The sequence below is a fragment of the Sceloporus occidentalis genome, unplaced genomic scaffold (assembly GCF_023333645.1).
Source record: "Sceloporus occidentalis isolate IW3139 unplaced genomic scaffold, rSceOcc1.0.p SCAF_2, whole genome shotgun sequence".
Taxonomy (NCBI): domain Eukaryota; kingdom Metazoa; phylum Chordata; class Lepidosauria; order Squamata; family Phrynosomatidae; genus Sceloporus; species Sceloporus occidentalis.
In genome coordinates, this window is record NW_028316982.1 from 145,764,128 (window position 1) to 145,788,000 (window position 23,873).

Consider the following 23,873-nt stretch of genomic DNA (forward strand, 5'->3'; position numbering starts at 1 on the left):
TTTTACTGAAAACAAATTAACACAATGTTCTGCAGGAAGCCTCCCAAAAGTACATTCTGTAGTGAATTCTGTGAGTGGGTGATGGGGTGATTGGTTTGTGTTTTTGTTTGAAATTGTTGCTGTTGCTTTCTTTTGCTTAATCCATCTCCCCATCTCTGGCAAGCAATACCTGGCTAACTGAACTTATTTCATTCACATTCCTCAAGGGGGAGAAGACAAGAAATGATTACATGAGAATTTGGGAAATAGTTGTTTTGAATTAATGCTGCAATTCTAGGCATCACATGAAATAAATCACACCTGACATCTTCAGTCCCAAATGTGTGTGCTATCCAAAGTTCCTTTGCATTTTTATGCAGAAAGGAAAGTCCCTCTGTGATGTTTGGATGGAATTTGGCAATGCAGGGGATGCATGGATGCTGTCAAAAACAGACACTCAGGTCTCTTTGTCCCTTTAACATGGAATGCAGTGAAAGGTGTGATGTGGCATCATCATGTTTCATATTTTTTTCCTATCTATTTGTCCCCTTGGCCTTTAAAGTAGCAACAAATGAAAGTGAGAAAATTCAATGCATCAAAATGTTACATCTCACACTTATATATGTTATTGGGGGGAGGTGTTACCCAAAGAACAGGTGGAGAGACTGGGGGTCCCCACCAGCTGTCAGCAATACTTCAAATGTTGGGGAAATTAGCTTTGTGAGAGGCTTGTGTAACCATTAGACCATGTGCACCAACCAATATATACAAGTATTAATTGGGAGGACTTCAGGTTTGGGGTGAATTAAGAAGGTTTTTTAAAAATATGCAGCGTACAGTTACAAACACAAGATAGCAATCCAAACAAACATAACATGCAGAGCTAGCCAAAATGGAAATATGGAAAGGGGATAGCGGAGTTGTTAGGGGTTGCAATGTCATTATAATTAACTGTCTGTTGAGAAGACCGTGCAAAGCTGAGTGGCTCAGACTGGGAGGTCTGAAGACAACACAGAACATGCACAGAGTGCAAGCATGCATGCAGGCTGGCTGTGTGCACCGAGATTAGGTTTTGAAACCATATTTATATCTTAAAACTAGCCCTAGGTGATGGGCTATATGGTCAGGTAACAAAGGCTGAAATATGTGATGACACTGGAATTCTGGACTGGTTGATGGCTTTAACAAAAACAGTGATTGGATTGGGATATCCCTGAGATGGATGGATGGAAATTTGACTGGGGAGACACCTAGGGGTAGGCAGAAAGAGATTGGCTTACTGCTTTAGGTGCAAGGCGATCCTTTGTCTTATGTTTTGAGAGGAAATGCAGATTACTTGAAGGAATGAAGGAGCACTTTAGATTTGATGGTTTTGTTTACCTAGATGTACACATGCCTTGGGGGAAACAATCTTTTTTTCCTGGGAACCTGACCTAGTTTTTCTGATAGCACATTGATCTCTCAAAAAACATGCTGTCTCCAGATATGCAATATCAAAACATGAAAACCCAAAATACAATGTAGGGGTGCTTAACAGGGGGAAGAGGATGCTTTTACAGACAGACAGGCAAGTTTTCGTCTCACTAGAAAGAGACGATATAAAATTTTGTGTCAAGCTATCTGAACCAGATGGGCTATGGCCCAGAAGGAGTGACCAGAGGCTGCTCCGGCTGCAATTGAGCTGGAACCATGGCAACCACATGGCCCACTCCCAAAGTTGGATTTAATCCACTCCTTTTTGAGCTTCTGTCGCTTTAGGGGCATGCATCATTTGAGTGCCTTGCCCACAAAGAGGCCAGAAGCCACCTTATTTGGCCTTTGCGTTTTGGACCTATGTATCTGATAGATAGAAAATGGTAGACAGACAACATCCAGCCAGGTGGGCTCAATTGTCTCTCTTGGCCTTTCCCAGTATCACCCTGTTTGAAATGTGAATGGCTGCTTTTGAACTTTACTTCCCCCTTTCTCAAGGAAAACAGCCTCCTTTTATCAGAGAAATGGCAGCCTTCACGGGCAGTTCTGTCTCCATAATGGGTACCACTATGTTCTATGTACAGAAGCCAACCTTATGAGCTTCTGTTACCTTGGGAGAAAGAAAGGGGCAATTACTGATCAAAGAAGGTGAGTAAACATGGATGAATATATGATGTATAAAGCATTATATCACAATCCACCTCACTTTTGCCACTTTATTAAGTCAGCATTTCACAAGTCTAGTGCTTCCTGATCATCTGATCAGAAGGGTGCTGGGTGTATTTGAAGGGGCAGAAACATGTACATAACATTGATTTCTTATCCTAATGCAACCATACAGTATTTAAATTTAGCAGTGTTCAATGTAAAGTCAAAGGCTTTCATGGCCGGCATCCATAGTTTTTTCTTTTTGGCTTTTTCAGGCTATGTGGCCATGTTCTAGCAGAGTTTCTTTCTGACGTTTCGCCAGCATCTTTGACTGGCATCTTCAGAGAAGGCTTCGCCTGGAAAAATTGGGTGTATATATACTGTGTGAGCCTGGGAATGCACGAGTGATTTGCATGTGTATGTTTTGTGCTGATGGCAGGCCTCAGGCTGGGAGGCTAATGCAAAGGAGGTTTAATGTCTGCTAATTGGTGATCAATTATCTGCTGGGAAAGCCCCTGACTCTGAATAGTTTCCCATTTGCATTTGCTGAGTCCTTATTTTGCTATTCTTCAGGATTGGTAGCCAAATTTTGTTCACTTTAAGGGTTTCTTCTTTCCGGTTGAAATTATCCAGATGTTTGTGGATTTCAATGGCTTCCCTATGCATGGTAGTTGTTGGCATGGTCCAGGATTTCAGTGTTTTCAAACAGTATTTTATGCCCAGGATGGTTTGTGGCATGTTCTGCTACTGCTAATTTTTCCAGCTGGCCCAGTCTGCAGTGTCACATGCCACAAACCATTGAAAGCCATTGATATTCACACTTTGGGGCTGTGCATACTTGACCATTAAGGCTGGCCTGGGGGCCGAGTCGGGGCATGGCATCCATATGACATACATCCTGACTCCGCCTCCATGGTAGGCATGGCATCACGGCGCTCCTCTGGTGATGCGTCCACATGATGCAGCACCAAAGGAGCTCCTTAAAGCCCGCAGTGCTGCAACTATCATGCCCTTTCCAGGGTCGTGGCGTGCGGTTGCCGTGGCCCTCTGGTTATGAATCCTGGGAGGACATTCTTCTCCCACCCCAGTCTAGAGTAGTTCTAGAAGGTCCCTGTCTGATTTTCTCCCTAGGCTAGAAAATATCTCTTGTCCTCCAATGAGTTTTCTAAAACAATAAATGTAAGTTTCTTCCTTTTAAAAAATCCTACTGTTGGCATCCAGAGTAGTTACTGTGTTTTTACAGCCATAAACTGACACTGCTAGTTACTGAACTCGGCTTGCAGAAGTTGTATCAAATATTTGTATACCGCTTATCATTAGGTACCATTCCCAGGTAAGTCCCCAAAGACCCAGTCTGACAATGGAACCAAGACTGGCTTGGAGTCCTGCAGTGAGCAAGGATTTGAACCTCTGTCCCTGGTCCAAGTTCAACACTATATCCACAATACCAACTGGACCTTCTTGAATATTGGAAGCATCGCTTTGTAGATGTGTGATGCAAAATTCTAACTCCAAAGCTCAGCATGCAACTGTTTTTTAGAAACTTCTGTTTCCTTGCTTCCTTTGTCTCATTTTTTAGGTTTATGTATTTTATCTGAATGACATGTTTTGAACATTGGTGATTATTCTTAATTTATCACCCTTTATTTTAATGATACATTGTTGTTGTTGTTGTTCCCTCACTCTCAGGCCTCTAGTTCTGGTTGTGAAATCTCCAGGCCTGGGATAATCCTGCCTTGGCAACAGTTCTGTCCTCCAACAAGAGAACAAAGCCAGTGGTCTGCCAGTACTGTCATCCTCCTTACCCAGCCAGCATCTTCCTGAGGCAGCTGCTTCAATCTGCTCTAACAGGACCTTTTAACAAACTGAAGCAATGAAGCAGAGCACAGGATTCAAATGTTTCATTTTTTTAAAGTGTTTAAAATGTTTTCAGATTTTAAGAAATTCTGCCTCTCCTAATTTAGTCTGTTACTGAATGAAATTTAATTACTGAACATCAAAGACAAATGGCAACGAGGTTTTGTCTGCTTTGTTATTCTGGGTACATTTCTTTTCTCTCATTAAGGGAAGAAAAAAAGAGATTGAAGGGCGACTTTTGGGGTGCATCCAAAAGAGACAGGAAACTGATACAATTATTTTGGATCCTCTGGCTACTGCTCATAAGATTGCTCCATGAGAATCTTTTTGTCTCCATTGTGCAATTAATTCCACTGCAGAGAAACTTTTTCTTGTGATCAAGTTATTCATATAAATTGAATTTTCCAATTTCTAAAAACACATGGCACCCTAGAAACTGTTACCAGTTATTTGTGTTTTAGTTGAACATGAGGAAGAAAAATGGTAAATTCTTTTCAAGAAGCTCTCATGCAGTGCATCACAAATCTATGAATTTCCTTCAGTTGTTTGAGACAGACCTTGTAAACATACTTGCAAAAGTAACCATGTTACTTGTTTCTCTTATTAATGTTAGTCATGAATAACAAATGAATTAACATGCTAACAATACTGCCAATCTCTAAGCTCTCCAAAGTAGCATTTTGGAAGAATGTGCAAATTACTCATATTAGAAAAATGGTAACGTTGTTATTAAAATATATAAGCAATCATGTTACCTCTCATTACTCAAAAAACCTAATGCGTATTAATTTTAATACATTTATTTGAAACAATAGTCAAAGAAGATTTCTTAGTAAATTACAACGTTAGAATCTTGGGACCCTTTCACATATTTATAGCACTATGATTCCTCTGTCATGGCTACATTTTATGAAATCCTGGTGTTGTAGATTTCTGTAAATATTAAGAAAACTTCCTTTTTATTCTCACCACCAATTGGCAAACTGACAAGTCAGGAGACCCCAGAGAAGTGAAATTCAACATATATTTATTAGCCGGCTTTGCTTCAGGGGAATTATTCCTCAAAGCCCGAAGACCCCTTCAATATGTGCTCCACCTTTTTATATGGATTCAGACAAAGAGATTAATTTATACCTCATACATTGGTTAATAGAAAAGCTTATACATAAGAATTCTCACCTCTATTGGTGGACAGATGCATATATTAAGATCTATTTGAAACCCTGTGCCCACATTCCTTATCAGTTTCAATTCTAAACTCTCTGTGCCATGATGTTTCTTAAGTGCATTTCACACATTATTTATGTTCTGTTCAATTCCAGTTCAGGCGCCTGGAATATTTTGGTGACCTCAGTTATCTAAACATTTTCAAGCCTAACTTTTTCTCTAAATCTCTCTCCTATTTTTACTATTAGTAAAATATATTGATTAATACTGAATGTTCTAAATATAGCTATCACACTGGAGTTTGTAGTTTGGTAATGCAGGGATGTTATGCCAGAATGGATACCAAAATTCTAAATACCACATCCAAAACTGGAAATCCCAGAATTCCATAAAATGGAACCATGGCAGTTAAAGTGGAATCAATGCACTATGATGGTGCAGTGTGGAAAAGGCCCTTGGTAAAGGCAAAGTAGTTTATTGTGAGGTTGCCACCAAATTTCAGCCCCCCCCCCCCAAAAAAAAAAAAAGAATATTAAATAAAAGTGGAGACTCTTCAAATGAAAACATCTGAGCTATAGCAAGGTAGGGTAAAAGACTTGTTATAACAAATAAAATTATTTTGTTAGGTTTGACACTTCATGATTTAAAGGTTTAAACTTTCCCTACCTGCAGGCAGAGGCCTGAATCCAGATCACTGCCTGTATGTAAGAGAGGTTCTAACCTTCTTTGACTCAGTCACTTATTGTCTGAAATTTGACTTTTCTGTATTGGAGATATAAACAGAGAGAGGAAAAAATACCTCCACTGGGGCAATTGAAGTCTTTTCCTTTTTCTTACTCCGCACGAGGGACACATTTCAGAAAAGAAGGCGCTTTGAGAAGAAAGATTAAACCTCCAAAATGGGACAACATGTCACTTCCAGTTGCTAATTTAAAAGAGAAATAGAGGAGAAATAAGGTATTTTGGTGTACTTGAAGGGGGGGATTAGAGGGTGTAAGACTGGTCCCTGGTTCCTGTATGGTTGCCCACTCCTTGTATAGTTTAACCCTCATTGTTAGCATCTCTGCTACCGCAGTCACCATTTATACGAGATAGTATATTATTTCTCATAGTCCAAACAAAGCTTTCTCTGCTAAAGAGGACATTGAAATATTTAAAACCACAGTAATTAGAAATTATCACAATGTGATCATTCTTTCTCATTGATGACAAACTCCAGTCTCTTCTTTGGACTGCATTATCTGGACACATCCTTGAAAAAAACCATATATTATTTTTACATTTCTTTGTTTCTATTTTGAAAAAAGAAAAGAAACCGGTCTATAATTGAGTTATTTGGGAGAAATCAGTGCTACAGGGGATCTTGAACTAATAATGTGTCTCTTTAATACTAGCAACAATTCCTAAATAGCTCCAATAAATATTGATGACTCTGATGCTTAGAAAGGGCTGAAGAACCTGACGCTCTCCAGATGTTGGTGATGAATAGCAACTCTCATAATCTAATATCATTGGCCAAGATGGCTTAAACAAATATTGTATCCATGGTTAACTCAACTTGTTGTATTTTTCAGTCATTTTGAGTGGGTTGATTTTAATGAGAAACAGATTATGGACAAAATCTATTTGAATGCAACACTTGCACCAGAGATGAGAAAATCTTCTCTTTCTTGCATTACTTTGTATCCCATCTGTATTTTCTTCCCATTTTTATTTCACATTGGGTTGTGCCCGTGGCTAAAACAAGAAAGGGAGACTCCTGAAATCAATGGAAATTAGGTAAATTTATTTGTGTAACAGTCCTACTCTACATGGGACTGATAGGATTTGGGCCCTATTCTTCCAATGTGTGTGTTTTTCTCCTTTTTTATTTAATAAATGCAGGGACATAATACAGTCATAAACCAATCAAAGAACAGTTGCAGGAATGTTATGCCAGGATGGATAGCAAAACATACCTTATTAGGTAACTAGATTTCCTTCTAAAAATGCTATGAGAAATAATAATAATAATAATAATAATAATAATAATAATAATAATAATAGGATTTATTTATATGCCGCCCAATCACTGGGAATCCAGGTGGCTTACAACCGGGGGGATAATAGACAGTTATCTATTGACTAAGAATTCCCAGTATTTCCTTTACAAGCTGTTTACAACCTTGAATTTTTGGACTATAGAAGACTTACTTTATGGAAAGCAGATAATAGAATATTCCCATAGAGCAACAGCTCTGTATTTATGGAATCCAAGTTGTTTAGGACACTTTGCATTATGTTTTACATTACAAGTTATATGTAATTCCAAGAGATAAATATTTGATAAAATGTTTAGCACTTGTCAATAAATTTAATGACGCAGACAAAATTATATACTTACCATCTAATTCAATTAACTTGGTCCTTATTAAGGTATCTGGATTTGCAGTGAAAGGAGCCCTAGTCAGAATTACCCATGAGAATAATCAAAATTAGCTGTTCTTATAAGAAATATTGACTTCGTAATTCTGTATTTGTATATTGTATTTTTGAATTGTATATTGCATTTTGTATATAGTAACATATTTTTGATATTTTGATATATCTAGGAAGAATGTTTAAACTTGGTGATTTTACCTTTTATTGCGTTGTTTGGTTGTTTAGCACTGATATTTCTATTGGCTATAACCTGTATTTGGGTCCCTAATAATAACATTGAATTTAAAATATCAGTACGTACTTTTCCTAATGAATGCACTTTTTAATGGATATTTCTTAATGTGCACATTTGTAATGAGTGAAGCATGCTTGTGCACATTGTTCAGTAATACAGCTATTTAGTTCTGCCTATTTTTTATCACAGAAAAAGTAAAAGAGAGAGAGAGAGAGACTGGTGCTCATGTGCTAGTGGGAAACCAAAAGAAATGTGTGTGTTTTCATTAATATCGGTAGTTTCATGAACAGTAATTTTGATTTAAAAGTCAGTAAATGCCAGTTTCTTTCCAGTTTCTGTGTAGCTGCCTTGTACACAGAACTCAAGATAAGCCTATGCCAGGATGCTGGAGAAACCCATCACAGAGCATTCTGAGTGTAGATTTTAAAAGCCTGCCATTATAGAATCCCTGGAGGAATGGTCTGGTAGATGCAGTCAAACTCCACTCTGGACATTATCAGACAAGGGAAATTGGAAGTATAATCCAATGGCAATCCGAACGCAATCATGGGGTTTCGTGTTATTGCATGATAGGCTACCATACGCAATTTCAGGCAATGGCAAACTATTTTCAGGCAATGGGAAGTTAATTTGAATGCAATTTGAATTCAAGTAAATTCGCTGAACTAGCTAATTCACATGAATGCGTTCTGGCCCCACTTTCTTTTCATTTGAAATTATGAGAAATTCCTCCGGTGCGATAAACTCCTCTGTAGAAATAGCAGTGACTTTAGTCAGTTCAGTGCTTTGTAACTTTAACAGAAAAAATGGCCATAAGTATGTTCAGCAATTATCACTGACATCAAGTTCCTCTCCTCCTTATTTCTTATGTGCAGCAGTCCTCCAGGCCCAGGCTAGTGAGTACACACACATGCTTTGGACAGGGAAGAGGGCAAAAGGAGAGAAGGCGCCCTCAAACTATCTGCTGTTGCAAATGCAACTACAGCAGAGTGGTTTGCAGTCACTGCTGTGTTGAACCAGACACAGGCCAAGGCCATATGGGCCATGATCTTGTACCCTATTAGCACATCATAAATCCAGTGTAGTTAAGTTAGGTTCCCTGATTGTGCAATAGATGCCAAAGGCTAGGGCTCACCTATTGTGAGGCTCTGAGCTTACACAACTTTGAAGAAAGTGCTTGCACAACATTTTTTATGCTAGCCTAGTTCCTCAACAACATTGTGGTCCCAGTGGGCTGAAATACAGTTCTTTAAAGTACCACAGGACTCCCTTTGCACAAAACAGTGATACCTTTATTGAGACAAGTAAAATGCTCAAAATACATAATGCAATCATTTACATCAAGCAAACATTTTTGGACATTTTAGTTAGTATCACTGTTTTGTGAATTTAGTATTTTGTTGTATTTTGCTACACAGTCAACACAGCTACCCCTGAATATGTTTCCAGGACTCTCTTTGGTTTCTTCATCTCTATGCAGACAATCTGGAGCCTTTTTATTGCTTTATGGTCTGATAAAATTTCAAGTAAGGGGACATGAGAAACAGTACTCAGAGCAGGAAACACAAAGAAGATATATTGAGCATATGAAGGATCCAGCTTGCATGCAACAGTGTTATTGCATGCTGTTTCTACCTCTTTGTTCATTTGTTTATTGTACACATAATTGACCAGAACAATATGCATATAGTTCATGAGTGGAAAACAGGAATCACAGAGGAAAAGGGAGAACAGATAGCTGAGTGGATTCCATACTTACTTACTTAATGGAATAAGCATGGAATGACTTACAGTATATTCCAGGGGTAGGCAACCTTTTTGAGCCGGGGGCCGGGTTGCTGTCCCTCAGACAACTGGGGCAGGGGAGCCAAAAAATAAATAATTAAATAATAAAAAAAATAAATATATAAATAAACCGGGACAAATGTAGGACAAACTTTTCAAATGGAGGACACTTTTAAAAAAATGGAGGACACGCGAAAAAAATTGCTGATTTAAAAAAAAAATGTTAATATAAATGCATGTTTCTGAGGCTTCTATAGACAATTGCCCCCCAAAGGCCCTGACAGCAATCGGTGGCAGGACCGGGCTGGGGCCGGTCCCAGGGCCGCAGGTTGCCTATCCTTGGTATATTCATGCATCACTAATTCCATCCCTCCCCACACCCACTATAACCTTGCTGCACAAACATCACCCCACTGAATGCCAGACTACTACTAGAGGAACTGGACATCTATGTGGTTTCCTGATCCTGATCCTGACCCAATACATGCCAGAGAGGGAAAAGAATGAAGAAGGCTCCATTAAGCCAGAAACTGATCTCTCTGCACAAGATGTTGGAATGGATTGTTCCCTGGGTTCATGTATTTGGATGACACCGATACAATAAAATTCCAATGTCTCCTTAATTAATATAAATATGCTAGAACACAGTGAGTCCTTGATATCCGCTGAGGTTTTGGTTCCACCTCCCCACCCCTGATACCAAAATCCATAGATACTCAAATCCCATTATATAAAATGACATAGTAAAAGGGTGTCCCTTTTATGCAATGGGAAAATAAATATTTTCATTTTGAAATTGTTAAAAAATACTGGATGCTTGCATCTATGGATGCAGAATCTGTGGACATGGAGAGCTGACTGTATGTCCCTGCATCCCACAACAGTGTTTTTTTTAATATCAATATTTGTGTATCACTGGAATTTCAAAAAGGTTATTTAAAGATCCCAAGGAAATATAATATTTTTCCTCATTTGTATTTAATGTTCCAACCATCCAATTCAGCATGTGCTATTTTTTGCAGAGGGCCATCACTGTTTACATTTCTCTGAAAACTGAACACATTACATAAGCTGTTACTCCTCCACCTAAATACATTTGCAAGAGGCAGCTGTGCAAGCATTTATTCCCTGGGATACAATACCCTAATTAAGTAAGGAAGAGAGGAGGGTGCTAGAAATGAAGTTTCACCTATTCAAATGGCTGTTGTCAGTGGATTTGACTGGGGCAACAGAGCAATGCAGTATGATTCCTTTCCATATTTATAGTGAACTTTCAATGCATCACATCTTTGCCTTAGTGGGAAATATTACTTGTCCAAAGAAATAATATATTTCATATGTTACCATGTTAGTATTACCAGAGAGCCATGAACAGCAGAGATTTGAGGCAAGAGAATTCCACTGGCAGTAAAAGGCTAGCAGATGAGACCTCTATCAGGTAGAGAAGTCTTGTCTACTCATGTTCCTGGTTTCGGTGGGTGAAACAGAGCAGCATCTCAGAAGGCAAAGACCATTCATAGATGTAGTAAGGAAAGAGGAAGCCAGCAACATCAACTGTGGCAACTGTCAGATGCAGCTGGGTGAACAGGAGTGGTGGTGATATCAAACAGCCTTAGGGTGATCATTCCTAAGGCAAGATGAGATAATGATAGCAGGATTGCCATAAGAATATAAATAATGTCTTGCTGTATCACACAGTGGGCACTTTCAGATAAGGCATATTTATTTTTCAGTCTCCCAGCCTAATCTACAAAATTTTACAAGAAGGCTAGAGGATTTTGTCTTTCATTTGTAACGCTCTCATTCTTTCCCACTGCCTCTTTCTTAATAGGAAAAAAAATCCATTCAGAAGGGTGACACAATAGTGACACAATGGGACTTTGCTGGTAGCACTAGGGGCCATCCAACTGGATAGGCCTCAAGTTCCATCTTTGAGAAACAGATCTTGTTTCCTAAAACAACAAACTAAATGACACCAAAGTAGCTGTGGGACCTAACCAAGTCTACTTAATCTAAGGAGATTATCAGACGGGAAGAAAGCTGGGAGTAAGGCATACCCTGGCAAAGTTGGGTGATTGCACTGAAGATTTTCAGACACATTGCGCTTATCCAAGACTTAACCCATGAAAATCCAGGAATGCTCAAGCAACAAACCATTCATGGGGAAGTTCTGGGAATGGTTTGTTGCTGGAGCATTCCTGGATCTTCATGGGTTAAGTCCTGGATAAGCGTGACATCATCTGAAAATCTTCAATGTGATTGTGTGACCTTCCTGGGAGTATGCTTTTTTCTTCCCCAATATCCCCGTCTGATAACCTCCTAATTTAGGGGATTGAAAACTGTGGTGAAACACCAACACAATCCCTATTCTGTCCTGAGTACTCATCTTCACATGATAAAGGGGATGGAATCATGATAGTCACCTCCACCTTCCCGACCTCAACATTTCACTTCTTGCTGCTTTAAATACAGAGAAGAATATAGCTGAAACTGCTCCCCTCCTACATACTAAATTCAGTCCGGTTTCAAGTCAAGTTGGCGTATTCATCCAGAATCAAGTTTTCAATTACTGTTGTCCTCCTGTTCACTGACCTTGAATTCACTGGCAATATGCTCAATCTAGGGCATGTTTTGCCAAGGTTGTCTCTTCTGTCTATTCGGAAATGGAATAATCAGTGCTCCTATGACAGAGTAATTGTCTTCCTGCTCTGTATCTGTCTTTGCTCTTCTTGCTCCCTGTTCCCTGTTCCCTGTTACCACCCTCCTTGCTCCCCTTTACTACCCTCCTGCTTTCAAAAACACATTTCTCCATCAACAGATAGCAACCCCAGCCATAAACCCTATCAGATATCAACCCCAGCTACCACCTTTGAGATGATCACTTATGTTCCTTGACTGGAAATCAAATCAAAATCAGGGACCTAAGTGATCATCTACAAAGGTGGTCACATTCTCCCTCGTTTCTCTTGGTCAGGTAGATGAGCCTTCACCTTCATTATCCAGGGCCCCTTTAGTGTTGACCCCTTTAGGGATGACACATTCCAATATAGGAATGTTCTAGCAACAGCTTATCCTACTTGACGGTGCCATGAGTACAAAAGCATTATTTTCACCCCATAGTTGGCACTATTTCCTGTCCACTTGGGTAAAATGCACGGGTAAAGACTTCAAGCTTTCCAAAGATGGCAAAATCAAGTGCTAGAACTGTATCATTGGTGAAAGGCAATCATAATACCTCCAAGAAAAATGGCCAAAAAGCAAGCAAGCAAGTAATGCAAATCCACTATTCTATTCTATGATAGAATGGAGTATATGGTGCCTAATGACACTATATAATGGTAAAGAAATTACAAAACAAATGTCAAAGATGCCTGCTTTGCATTTTTAGCTTTGGGTAAGGTTTTCACTTTCTAATTTGAAAGACAATCCATCCAACATGCTTAACTCTTTAATTAGGCCAAGCACTGTACCTCCACAAAAGTGACATCTTTGAGAAGATATTATGTTCAGTCCAAATGTACAGGACGAAATCATCAGAAACAGCTGGGGAAATGCTTAACAATACTCATTAAGAGGGCAGTGTTTTACAGAAAACAGGCTCCTGTTATAATAGGTGGACATCTGCGCTGCCAATGGGATTTGGTGTAAAACTGGGAGTTGAAAATAATTACATCCAGCAGCTGCAGTCATTTGTCATTTGCAGAAAATTGCCTGTCACCCAGGACAGTAAGAGGTAAAGAAGATGGAAGAAACAATTTTGAGACGTAGTAATAAACATTCTAATGCACACCATAAAACTTTCAAGGACTGCAGCCTAAGACCTTAATGTTGAGATCTTCATGAAACTTATTCTGGAAAAATATTTAGGGGGCACGATGGAAGTGGACAGAAAACCAATAATAGGTCTTAGTTCCAGACTCATGTTTAAGGTACAGTCTTCCACCAGTGAAGCCCTACCTAGATCAGAAAATGTCAACAGAATGAAGATATAGTGAGGGGTAGACAAGAAATAATGATTTTGCCAATGTTGAACACATGCTCAGATCTCTCCCATCAAACTGCATGAGGCTCAAACTAAGGGTGTACTGTACATCTTCACGTTCTTCATCATCACAGGTAAGAACAAATAATGTGATGCTGAATGAAAACATGAAGGCTTATGTGAAGTTGCAGTTCAAGATTCAGGAACTATTTGTGAAGAAATACATGTGCACATTTTTTTCTACATGGAAATACATTTTCTGCACAGAAAACAAACCTTTTGCACAAAGAGGTACATAGTTGTACTGTGAAGAAAACACATTTTCTGTGCAGAAGTATGCATGGCAGAAAGAAACCCTCTGTTTTTCTCTGCAGACCAATACCGCCTAAAGTGCAAAGAATCCAGTTAACAGCAGCCCTGCAGCTGTCTATATTCTTCCCACCACAGTTTCCTGAGTGTTGAGAAACCCTTTCTCAGCTTGGAAATAATAATAATAATAATAATAATAATAATAATAATAATAATATAAAAAACCCAGAAAAATATTGTTTCCACACCAGAATAGTCTTGCCTAGCCTGAACATTCTTAACTACGTCCATAAGGTTCCCATAACAGAACGTTATTGCTGTTCTATCTGATCTTTACATGGCCCAATACCTACTGCCAGTGAGGTACTAATGGAAAATACTATAGTACAAATGCTCCTAATGACAATCTCTGGAATCCCCAAGCATCCAAGGAGAGTCCAAAATTCAGGCAATTGTGTTGCTGCATGTCCATAAAACAATTATCAATTTTCTTTCCCACTAGAGCAGGTCTTTTGTAAATCTAAGGGGATTTAACGATCCATCCAAGATCAAAATACGCTGGATTACAAGAGAGATTGCACACAGTAGTGCATTATCATTAGGCAAATCCATTTCCTCTCCAGTTATGTTGAGGGGTGCAGCTGAGTTCAGAGGGGAAAGAAGTGTGTGTGTGTGTGTGTGTGTGTGTGAGAGAGAGAGAGAGAGAGAGAGAGAAACTGCTCCCACTAATCAGGAAGTCCCAGGGCTCCACCTGTGAAAACTCTGCTGTATGTTAATGTTAATGCTGTATCAAATATCTTTTAAATTGGCAAACAGCATTACATCTGAATACAGAGAAATATGCCTTTCAACAGGAGCCAGTATGGTGTAGCAATTTGAGAGTGAGGCTACTATCCTGGAGACCAGGTTTAATTCCTTGCTCAGCCATGGAAACCCACTGGGTGACCTTGGGTGAGTAACACACTCTCAGCCCCAGCAAACTCTGTAAGAGATTTGCCTTAGGGTTGCCATAAATCAGAAATGGCTTGAAGGCGCACACCAGCAATAATGCCTTTCAAAATTGTTTCACTTGGCAACTCGTACCTTCCATGTCAGTGGGGCAGTGAACTTTGAGGGAGCTATCCCAAGTGCTGAATAGGCACATTGGATCATTCCTTTAACATCCATATGAACACTGTCTGATTCCTTTATTGGTATTCCCCAGAACTGTCTCCTTCTACTTCATTCATGTAACATTTTGGTTTCCGTAATATTTACGTTTAATTACTGTGACATAGCCCATCATCCTGCTCCAAAATATGTGATACTCATAGAGATAAGAAATATATTATAATTGTATATTTTGTTTAGTTTAGTTAAAAGAAATAGTGCCTCGGATAAACTGGGTAACAAGATGCCTTTGTAATTTCAGATACTTTCACTGTAAATTCTGGACCACAAGGTTGCCTAGAACTGGCTAGTCAACCACCAATTACAATTGAAGAAACCAAATTATAAAATGTGTTTGGCTCATTTGAGACCAGCTATATAGAAACTGGTTACATTTTGTGGTGCGCCCTTGCGTTTCTGCAACAAGACAGACCAAATGGGTCAGTGTGGTTAGAGCTGTTAGTTTTGGTTCCACTACATCCTAAATGACAGAATCATCATGTTCTTCTTCTTTGGCATTCTGGAGCAAAGAATTTATGTAATCTGCAAACAGAATACCTGAGGACAAAGTAGAAACACAAGCAAAGTCATCATGAACCCATGTAAAGTCATTAAGTAAATGCATCTGACATCCTGCGCAGTCCTGAAGACATTTAATATTTATCCAGTGGCTTGATGAGAAGGTGTGCATATGCTTACTGGCCTTTTCATGGTCTCATCATTCTCTGTGTCTTGTGCAATGTGCAATGTTCATGCCCTGTTGCAGCCACTGAAACATCAGTGGAAATTCAGATGTGACTATGGGTGCATCTACACTGTAGAAATAATGCAGTTGGCATCATTTTAAGAATCCTGGGATTTGTAGTTTTACAAGGTCTTTAGCCTTCTCTGCCAAAGTGCTGGTGCCTTACAAAACTACTAACCCAGGTAGGTTGGAGCCATGGCAGTTAAATTGGTGTCAAGCAACATCATCCCAACAGTGTAGATGAACAGTGTAGATGAAAGACTGATCTAGAAATGCTTTTCTATCAGGAGGGCTCAATTTTGTTTTCCTGTTAACAATACTGTATTTTAGTCTTTGTGTATTGAATCTTACTGAGATTACTGATTAATGAAAGCCAGCATGATGCAGTGGTTTCTGCGTTGGACTAGGATCCCAAGAGACCAAGTTTCAAGTCCCTGCTTGGTCATGGAAACCCATTGGGTGAACTTGGGCAAGTCACGTTTTCTCAGCCTCAAACTTGCCAAGAAAACCCCATTTTAACAGGAAATCCCAGGATAGCTTTACTTTAAGGTCCGCATAAATCAGAAATGACTTAAAGACACACAACAACAGCAAATTGAATCTTATTACTGTTCATTTATGGTCCCCACCTCTTTTTTTCCTGAGAGATTCCCGATCTTTGACACTTTTATCTTTATTTTCAAGGCAGATAATTACAACAAGATTCCTTCTGTGCTGGCAAGAGCTGTACATACTAACATGGACCAAGGCAGAATAGGAAATAATGTGTTGTTCCTTTTAAAAGAATTTACACAGATTCTCAAATTTCTTTGTATTGGTGAAAGAATTTGAAGTCCAAAAAAATTCACAAGTAAGGGATCGAGACACACCATGCTTATCCAAGACTTAACCCATGAAGACCCAGCAATGCTCCAGCAACAAACCATTCACAGGAAAATCCCAGGAATGGTTTGTTGCTGAAGCATTCCTGGATTTTCATGGGCTAAGTCTTGGATAAGTGCGACATTGTCTGAAAATCTTCAGCATGATCGTGCACCTTTGCCGAGAGTATACCCTTTTCTTCCCCGATTTCCCCCCTTCTGAAAATATCCTTAGTTTTTACTTCAAGATGTCCAAATAACATACATTTGGGGCCAAAACTGGACCTTTTCATGGTCTCAGTCCTTTAATCCAAAAGGAAAACAAATGTGTGTTTATCCTGGTTTTGAGCAGAAAATCTGAATGTGTGTAATCTGAATGTGTGTCTGTGTGTGTCTGTGTGTAGAATGTACTTCATAGCAATGTTGGTATGAGGTGGGGGTGCAAGGGGTTCTATAATATGTACATTATAAAAAAAATGACAGCTGCGTGGCCACACATACTATGATTTATGGGATTGGGTGTGTTAAAAAGGGAGAACTATATGGACAGTTCTCCAGAACTCACCTCAGTATGTGCAGACAAGGCCATGGTCACTGCAGATTGGGATAACCTGAAAGTGAACTGGATTTTCCTGTCAGTGCAGACAAGGCCATGGTCACTGCAGATTGGGATAACCCGAAAGTGAACTGGATTCTCCTGTCAGTGCAGACATGCCCTCAGATGTGTATTACCATAAAGGAGTGCTTCTTAATGTTTAGATGGGATTTCTAGTCAGTCTTCCTTTGTTCTGACCAGCCTTACCATGGTTGAATTTGGAGCCTAGTGTATGCAAAGCACATTCTCAGCCAGGATCAATCATACACATGTTTGGGGAGACATGCCTGATCTCCCCCTAAAAGAATTGCCTCCCATATCGCTGGCTGAACTGCACTCTCAGAAAGAATGATTGCTGCCAGCAGACCCTTCATACCAGACACGAATTCCTGTTTTTGTGAAATATTTTCACACTGGATCCATCTTTCCCAGTGCCTGTCAAACCTCTGAGGAAGGAATGATAATGTTATCAACAAAAATGACACTTATTCTGTATGTATTGCTATATGGTTTTCAAGGCTCGTATATTACTTCCATATGCCTTGCTATAACAGAAATGCCTCAAGTAGCAGAGTGCCCGATCTGAACGCAGTCTCTTCAGAGTCTAGCAGATCCCTGCTGAAAATGTCTCCTCACCTTCCCATACCTTCATCCCTTTGCAAATATAGAGGAAGGGAATATGAGTGGAAAGTCGAAGGCTTTCATGGCCGGCATCCATAGTTTTTTGTGGGTTTTTCGGGCTATGTGGCCATGTTCTAGAAGCGTTAGGAAGAAACTCTTCTAGAACATAGCTACATAGCCTGAAATCCCACAAAAAACAATCAATATGAGTGGGTTGGGTTTTTTTTTTTGAGGAAAGGTTATTCTGATTTTATGACATGCCAAGGGTGGCTTCCCTTCTTTATTTTTTTTAAAAAACCAAAGCAGAAGCTTGCTTGTCATTTGAAAATTTATTTGTGACACTTATAACCCAGCTTTCCTCCAATAAGTTCAAAGTGGTCTACATGTCTCTTGCTCATTATCTCATTTATCTTCAAAACAGCCCTGCGAGGTAGGTCAGGCTGAATCAGAGTAACTATCCCAAGATCAGACAGCAATTTTTGTAACTCATTGGGAACCAGAACTTGGATTGCCTATATCCCAAAGCAGCACTCCAATCACCCTAGCTCTCAATGGAGCCAAGAAAATGTGATTTGTGAGCAACATCTGACATCCTGAGAGTAGTAGAGATGGTTGACAGTACTGTCACACTTCTCCAAAGAGACATGCATTTTTCAGTCCTACAGCAAACCCTGCAAGTTTTAACAAGGTTTTATATGAACCACTGAAAACCTGACTGTGGATTGTGTATCTATTGGCCAGCCACTGTCACATTATTATCTCACAGAAGCACACACACACACTGACAGCCAACCTCATTCACAAGGAGTGGGAAAAAATTATGGCTGGCATCCAAAACAACTCATTAAGCTAGGCTTTCACGTCTTGACTGAAACACAAGTTGCAAAACCGGTTTCACACTGATTCATGAATGCGTATGTGCTTTCAAGTCAAGGGGTTTTCTTAGACAAGAAATACACAGGAAAGGTTTTGTGAGTTCCTTCCTCTGAAATATAGCCTGTAGCATCTAGTAATACTCAGTTTGAAATTTCTTCAGAAGTTAATCTGTTGCATATATTATTTTTGTCCTGCACCAAATTAAGATTTTTTTTCTTTTAGGCATTTTAATTTAAGGGTTTTGATCTGAGAGGAAAGGAAACTTTAATTTAAGCACTTGCAAGGTTACAATCCTATGTGCCCTTATTTAAGGGGAAGCTCCACTGAACTCAATGGGATTTGCTTTTAGTAAACATTGTACAGAATGTTTGTTTTAGCTATGTTTTTGTGGTATTTTATATTATATAATTACTGTACTATCTTATTCTGAAGTGTCCTGAGATACGTTTGTATGAAGTATATTGTATTGGTAAATTGTCAGCCTAATCTTAATTCAGGTTTAAGATAGAAGATGGTCTATTATAAATACTACATTGTTTTCAAGCATCAATCTGATCAATGGGTATTTCGATGCTAACACATCTGTGGTAATATTCTATTTCCTACCTCAAGACATTCCAAAATTCCCTGCAATTAATCCATTTTACCTTCCACAATTACACTTGGTTAAATATACACATTTCAGAAATCAGATAGGCAAATTAAGCCTATGTTTATCTTCCCCAAACCAGTCACAAAACAAAGCATGTTAAACACAAGATACTGAGGTGAAGAACATTACATGCAATGACAGACATCTATCATCACTTGAAAGAGACTCTTTGAAAACAAAATATACTAAATCTAGTTTTGTCAGTGGCTGCTCATGGTTGAAGATTCTCAGAGGTCAAATGGATTCCATGGGATTCTTTCAGTAAGCAATTAATCCTATGCCAGCCTCCTTCAGTTTGCAGTCAAACATTTATTTTATTTTATTTTGTCATGGATTTGGTGTAAGGCTAGTGATGCAGGAAAGCATAGAATCGTGGTTTGCTACTGTTCCTCATGGCACTGTCTGGGAATGTTTGTATCCTATTGTACCAGAAATGGCTGCAAATTATTGCAGAACTGAAGACTGAGGCCTGCATTTATTTTGAGGCTCTATCATCTCAGTACATCTGAGCAAATAGAATAATGAACAATTCACAGAACAGATATGTGTGCAAAATGGATCTATTTCAGAACTGCCCAAACTCCAGAGGAGTCTGAATTCATTCCATATTAGACCCATGAGGATTAGCTGTGTGAAGTCTGGTGTCCTGAGCCTGTCTGATTTTGCTGTGCCCCGTCCCTTTCATCAATCTAACCTTAATTCAAGTTTGAGATTGAAGGGGCTGTTATTTTAGGGAGAGAAAAATGACTATGAACATATCAGAGTATATTACTCATTTATTCAAAATATGTTCTTATTTTAGTCACCTTTCTCTTCCTCTTCCTGCCCTACATCTGATTTCAACCATCAGCCTTGATAATGGGAATTTAGGTGTTGTCATTTGCAGAGTAAGAATTTGACCCTTACTCCTGCTCTTCTCAAGAGGCATTTGAAGACTGGAACGTATTTGTTCTCCTTGACTCATCCCTGTAATCTTGCCTACAAGCAAAATGACTTTCCCCCTATTTAAATCATGCAACACCTCTTTGAGTTTCAGGATCTCTCTTATAAATCATTAGGGGAACATTCATCTGCTGTGTCCACACAGGGAGCTGAGAGTTATAAGGTAGTCTCATGCTGCTGAAGATATTGCACCCCTGAGGAAAAACAAAGTTGTTAAGTTTAAAAATGAAGTGTTCCTTTCAAGCATGTGGCAATTCATTGTAAGCAAGCAGCAGCACTTAAATAGTTCTCTCTCTCAAAACTGCATTAACCCAAAGCATCTCATTTCAAAGACCCATCAAAAAACAATAAAGTGCAGGGACCATGTATTGTTTATGTAGCATCGTTCTTTTCCCATCTGAACTATATCATAAATCCCCCCCTTTTTTTAACTGGACCAAATGATGTGTTTATAGGGCACTTCTACATATGTCTACTCAGAGGCAAGTCTCACTCCAAATTTAATGTGTTGAGTTGTTGTTGTGTGCCTTCAATTCATTTTCATCTTATGGTGGCCCTAATGTGAACCTATCATGGGGTTTTCTTAGCAAGATTAGCAGAGAGTACTTGTTTTTGCCTTCCTGTGAGGCTGAGAGAATGTGACTTGGCCAAGGTCACCCAGTAGATTTCCATGATCAAGCAGGGTTTCAAACCTAGGCCTCTGTCCTTGTAGTTCAGTGCTTTAACCAGTACCCCACATGGGCAGGTTACAGACCGCCCATTTGGGGCGGGCTGTACCCGCCCCTTTCCCCGGTGTATCGGGGCCTCAGCTTTCAGAACGGCAGCCGCTGAGGCCCTGATCCGCCGCTTTTCAGGCTGCAGGGAAGCGGAAAAACGCCGCTTCCCTGCAGCCTGAAAAAGGGTGTCCGCAGCGGCGGGGAGAAGGAGAAAGGGGCCGCTTGGCCCCTTTCTCCCTTGCTTTGCTGGGCGCAGCTGTCTGAAGGCTGCGCCCAGCGATGCAAAGCGGCACCGCAAACCAGGAAGGAGCTCCGAAATGGAGCTCCTTCCTGGTCCGCGCAAAGGGCACACTAGGCACCCTGGCGCGGAGCGAGGACATCACGTCCACGCCACCCCGTATAGAGGCGGTGCGGCCGTAACGTCCTCATGGTGGCAGCCGTCTGGAACGGCCACCGTCATTTTTTACGCACTCCGCGCGTATTAGCGTTAGGGAGGTGCGGAAGCACCGCACCTCCCTAACCCTAGTACACGCTCTGCGCATACTTTAATGGCGGTGTGTAACCCGCCATTGTTCACCAAATGTGTGCAGTATACTTTTTCAGTCAGATGAAATGGAATAAATTAGCTGTAGAAAAATTGAAAAACTAAGCAAAATGAACCCTGCCAGTTTTGCCTATCCTTATCCAGCTCAATGTTCAAAACAAAACAAGAGGGAATATAGTGAACTGTGAGTCCTCAACCCATGAATCATTCAATGCAGTAGTACAGTGGGCCTTTGGTCTCCACTGGGGTTCAGGCCCAGTACGCCCCCCCCCCCCCTTATAGGGATGTGCTAACCCGATTATATCCAGTGGTATAGTAAAATGGTGTCCCATATATAAAATAGTAAAATCAAAGTTTGCTTTTGGGAGGGCTGACTGTACTGCTACAGCTAAGTGGTTTGGGCTCTTAGAACTGACCAAATTGGAAATGATTTAGAGCTCTTAAGTGTAAATAATTTAGTACTCTTTGGGCATAGATAGCACCATTCGTATCTCAGGATTTAAGGAACAGAGCTTGGAAGTAATTACACATACAGATACAGATAATGGGTGCATTACGGACACTCCTGTTGCCTAAACAGGCTCTTTTGTGGGTAACAAGGATAGCATAATGTTTCCTTTATAAAAAGCTGTGATGGCTAGTAATATTACTCCTTATTTTGTGTAATTAGTCATTTTTACCTGCCTCCAAACAGAAAGGAAATTTAAGGCGGATTCAAGATCCACAGGCTTTGAAGATAATCAGAATGGATTAGACAACATACTATGGTGAAAAGAAAAAGGTAAAATGGCCAAGCTTTACAAACTACTCTTAGAATGAGACATGGAGCATGAGTTAATAAAAGACTCAGTGATAAAATAGGCAAAAGAGTTTGGTTATACAATACCTTTGAAAAGCTGAGAAAACGCATTGGAAAAGACCAACTGCTCCACAGCCTCCCAAAACCTAAAAGAGAATTTCTTTAAGATAGCTAATAGATGGCACTACACTCCTGTCAGATTGAACAAATATATAAATTGGCCAATGACAGATATGCTGGAAGTGTCATAAGGAAGCTCTTTGCTACATATGTGCTGGTTATGTCCTTTAATAAAAAAAGGTTTGGGCCAAAGTACACTTGACCATTCAAAAAAAAAAAAAAATTCAAAATGCAGTTTCCACTTAGACCAGAAATACACCTACTCAATATGACCTTGATACTTTATAAAGAGAATGAAAACAAATACTGGAGAATTATTTTATATCTAATTACAGCTGCAAGATTAAACCCAGCAGAAAAATGGGAATCAGAAATATCACCAATCGCAGAGAAACGGATGCTTAAGATCTCTGATATGAGAGAAATGGACTATTTGACCTACCTAGTAAACAACAAAGCAATGAACAACAACAAAGCAAAGGAGCTACAAGATTTCTGTACATACTGCCATTGTTAAACATATTGAAACATGGGATATTCAGTTGAAGGAGGGAAATTCAGAATCTTCTGCCATAGAATTCCTCTGCCAAAACTATAAACTTCAGGATACCACATGATGCTGGGCCAAATGGCATCTCATGGACCTTCTTTATTGCTGGTGCTCTTCCTCCTCCTCCTCCTCCTCCTCCTCCCCTTTTGTATTGTATTGAAGTAGTAAACTAGCCACACACATATGTTTGCTACTGGGCAATAATCATGAAACATTAGTAGGACTGCCTAGGGAAGTTGTTTCAAAAGTAACTTGTTATGCATAGAGTTTCCAGATCTTGGACATGGCCCATCTTCTCTGGTCCTCAGAACAATGGAAGGTATCTTAGAGTGAGAGCACTGCCTTGGGAGTGTGTGTGTGTGTGTGTGTGTGTGTGTGTGTGTTAGACGTGCATTCTTAAAAATATTGAATGTCAAACACTGAGCATCTGTTGTTCATGCTCAATGCATCATGCTTAATGTCATAACCAGGGGGCTGCCATTGTGACATCACCTTTGGTTGTATGGATAGTTTAGTTATATTTTTAATGTTTTTATTTGGATATTTGAATCCCATTTAGAGAGAAAGGCAAGATATTGGCGGGTTACAGACCACCCCAAACCGCGTGGGTCCCGGACGCTCCAAGGAAGGAGCGTGGAAATCGCGCTCCTTCCTGGGCCCTGGAAAAGATGTCGTAAAGCGCTAGTCGCGCACTAGCGGCATCACTTCCGGGGCGCCACGTGCAGACGCAGAGCGTCCATTACGTCAAAATGGTGGCGGCCGTGTGGAACGGCCGCTGCCATTTGTTACGGACTCTGTCCGTAACAGGGTAAGGGGCATGTGGAAGAGACGCCCCTTTTTCAAAATGG